The sequence below is a fragment of the Nicotiana tabacum genome, chromosome 22 (genome assembly GCF_000715075.1).
Source record: "Nicotiana tabacum cultivar K326 chromosome 22, ASM71507v2, whole genome shotgun sequence".
In the NCBI taxonomy this organism is placed as follows: Eukaryota; Viridiplantae; Streptophyta; class Magnoliopsida; order Solanales; family Solanaceae; genus Nicotiana; species Nicotiana tabacum.
The window spans coordinates 231,751,627-231,754,854 of record NC_134101.1 but is presented as its reverse complement, the minus strand read 5'-3'; the positions used below and the strand labels follow the sequence as shown (position 1 = coordinate 231,754,854).

The 3,228-nt window shown below is 36.5% G+C and overlaps 1 pseudogene; it reads right to left on the bottom strand.

Moving 5' to 3' along the window:
• Positions 1–204: 204 nt before the first annotated feature.
• On the bottom strand, positions 205–3,228 carry LOC142176454 (receptor-like protein EIX2; annotated as a pseudogene).

The window sequence follows — 3,228 nt, the reverse complement described above, 5'->3', positions numbered from 1 at the left end:
GAAGTTAAATTCTAACGGGGAAAAAAAATGATAGAGCAGATAACTATCCAAAGTTTTAGGAATTTGTTTTCAGCAGTCATATGAAAAGATATGTTTTATTCCTTGCTCATGTGCAGATATGCTGTAGTACAACACAAAAGGCATATCATTTGCGAACAGTTATCAACAGAAGAGGAGATTAAAATAAAATGCCTAAACAAAATATCAACTGCAAACAGTCTTTTATTATTTATTGAAGGAAAAGTAAGCATAGAAGACTTTTGAGAATAACAATCTCCTCAATCATATCCATCCCCATATTTTGTTACTTTACACACAAGGATTCCCAACAACTAACTAAAAAACGATAATAAGCATGTCTCCATGATCTCTTGAAAAGCAAACAAGAACATACTCCCCAAAAGCTAAGACCAAATCCAATTGACATTGCAATGTAGAACCAATCCAGTTCATCTTTATCCCACTCATCCTTTTCGATATCAACATCAGGAATTTGACCATCTGAATTGCAGTTCGCCAAGAGTGGAAGCCCGCAAAGCTCATTTCCCTGGAAAGTCGAGGAATTAAAGCTTTGAAGTTGAGTGCTCACTGGCATTTTTCCTGACAAATTGTTATAAGACAGATTCAGAAAGCTCAAAGTTGACAAACTCGATAAGCTTTGTGGGATTTGACCGGAAAGTTGATTTTCTGAAAGATCAAGGGATTCCAGCACTTTCATGTCACCAATGCCATTCGGGATCCTACCTGTCAGATGGTTTTTTGAGAAATTACAGAATCTCAATCCTACAAGACTAGTAAAACTTATAGGTATATCTCCAGAGAGATTATTGTTAGACATATCCATGCTGGTAACCAATGCCAATGTTTTATCATACTGGTAGTTATTGCCTTTAGTTGTCACCATTGCGCTTTCTCTCACAATTTCTGTAGAACCAAAAGAAGAATACTCAATATCAGCTTTCCTCAACTTATTTTCCGTGACCATTGCTGTTAAATTGCTAATACACCTTGGTATAGTTCCAAAGAAACTATTGTTTGCAAGGTCTAAGATTTGAAGATCTTTGAGGTGACAAATTTCTGGAGGCAATTCACCATAGAATCTGTTTGAGCTAAGGCTAAGGATTACCAAATCTGAAAGCCTCATTCCCAACCATGGTGGTAACTGTCCAAAAAATTCGTTCTCAGCTAAATCAATTTTCTGCAACCATGTACTGTTTGCCAATGACGAAGGTAATGGACCAGTAAGTCTATTTCTTCGGAAGTCCAAAGAAATTAAATTACTTAAAATCTCCATGGATTTTGGTATGCCTCCAATCAAGTTATTTTCTTTCAAGATTAAAACTTTCAACTCTGGCCAATTCATCCAACAATCAGGGATTTCTCCTGACAAATCATTTCCCTCTAGATTTAAGAGCATCAATCTATAGGATCCGTTCTTATTTGTTTCACACAAGAAATGAGATAAACCTCCTGAAAAGGAATTGTTCGAGAGGTCTAGAAAATGTACAGCAGGTGAAACTTGAGGTAGCGGACCACTGAAATTGTTGCCTGATAACTTTAACCAATAAGGTGTTGAGAGGGTTGGAACCTCACCAACAAATTGGTTGTCAGAAAGATCGAGAAACATAATTGGAGAAGGTAAGTTCCAAAACCATGTTGGAACCTCACCTTGTATTCCACCATTTGATATGTCTACACTACTTATATGCTTTTGAGTTTGGAGCCACATGGGAAACAGAGGACCTATATTCCAGCCGCCTAAATCAATATCCGAGGCTTGAAAAGGTGGAATCCACTCCCGACGCACTTTTAAAGTCAGATTATTGTTAGATGCAATGAACTGCCTTAATTGTGTCAAGTTGGTGAAATGATTTTCAGTTACAACACCTTCCAATCTATTGTTAGAGATGTAAAACCTTTCTAGCATTGCGAGCTGGCTAAGACTTTCTGGGAGTGTTCCAGTGAGTTGATTGTTTTCTAGTCTCAATTTCATCAAAGAAGAACTATTTTTCAATCCCGCTGGAAGGAAATTATTCCTATTGTTGAACAATTCAAATACTTCTCCTTCGAATTGATTGTTTGAGAGATCAAGAAAAACTAATTTCGATAACTTTCCAATTACATTTGGTAATTTTCCAGAAAGCATATTTGTAGAAAGGTCAATGCTAGTTATTGAGCTCAAATTTGAAATTGCATTTGAAACTACTCCCTCAATTTTGTTTTCACTAAGATCAAGTGACTCCAAATCTTTGCATCGATAGATCCAATTCGGGATAGTGGAGTTGAGGTTGTTGGATGAAAGATCAAGATTTCTAAGTTTTGTTATGTTTCTTGCCTCACTCGGCATTGCACCTTCAATACCACTATAATAAAGCTTAAGATATTCAAGATTATTAAGATCAAACAACCATCTGGGTAAAAGACAATTGAAAAGGTTGCTACCTGCACTAAAGGTCGTGAGAGAAGTCAAGTTAACAGGACTTTCAGGAAATGGGCCAATAAAATTACTATCACTCAAATCAAGAGAAACAAGACTAGGGAGATTGAAAACCCATTTGGGAATAGAAGAACTAAAGTTATTTCCAGAAAGATCAAGTGTTTCAAGTGAAGAAAAATTATGATGAAGTAGAGGTGGTATATGATGAAGACCACACTGCGATAAACGAAGATCAACAAGAGAAGGAAGCATGTTAATGACCTGCAGCCAGTTAGTTACATTGCTGAGATCCACATCCTCCATTTTCCAGATTCTCAAGATTTGAAAGACTTGGCAGCCACTCAAGGTTATTGATCCTTAGATCATACCTTTTGTTAAAATCACTATCGTACCAAGCTCTACTGTCTATGTGAAGCTCAATCACATGATGAGTCAGATTGTGGCACACAACCCCTCTCCATTCACAACAATCTTTTCCAACAATCCAAGAGGAGAGAGACTCTAAGGGATCATATACTTCTTTCTTTAGACTCTCCATTGCTTGTTGCTCATTTTCTCTGCAAAAGCCAATACAAACACTAAACTTGGTGTTTGTCACAATGAAAAACAAGAAAAAACAGAATGCTATTGCTAACACCTTCATGATGTGCAAAGGTTTAGACTAGGAACTGAAAAGTGTGTATAAAATAGCTGTTTGCTTATAGATTGTTATTAGGCCAGGCATACGTATATATAGCATTTAGAATTGTTGTTGAAGAATACATTGTCTAGAAAGATATTAATGGTAAAAT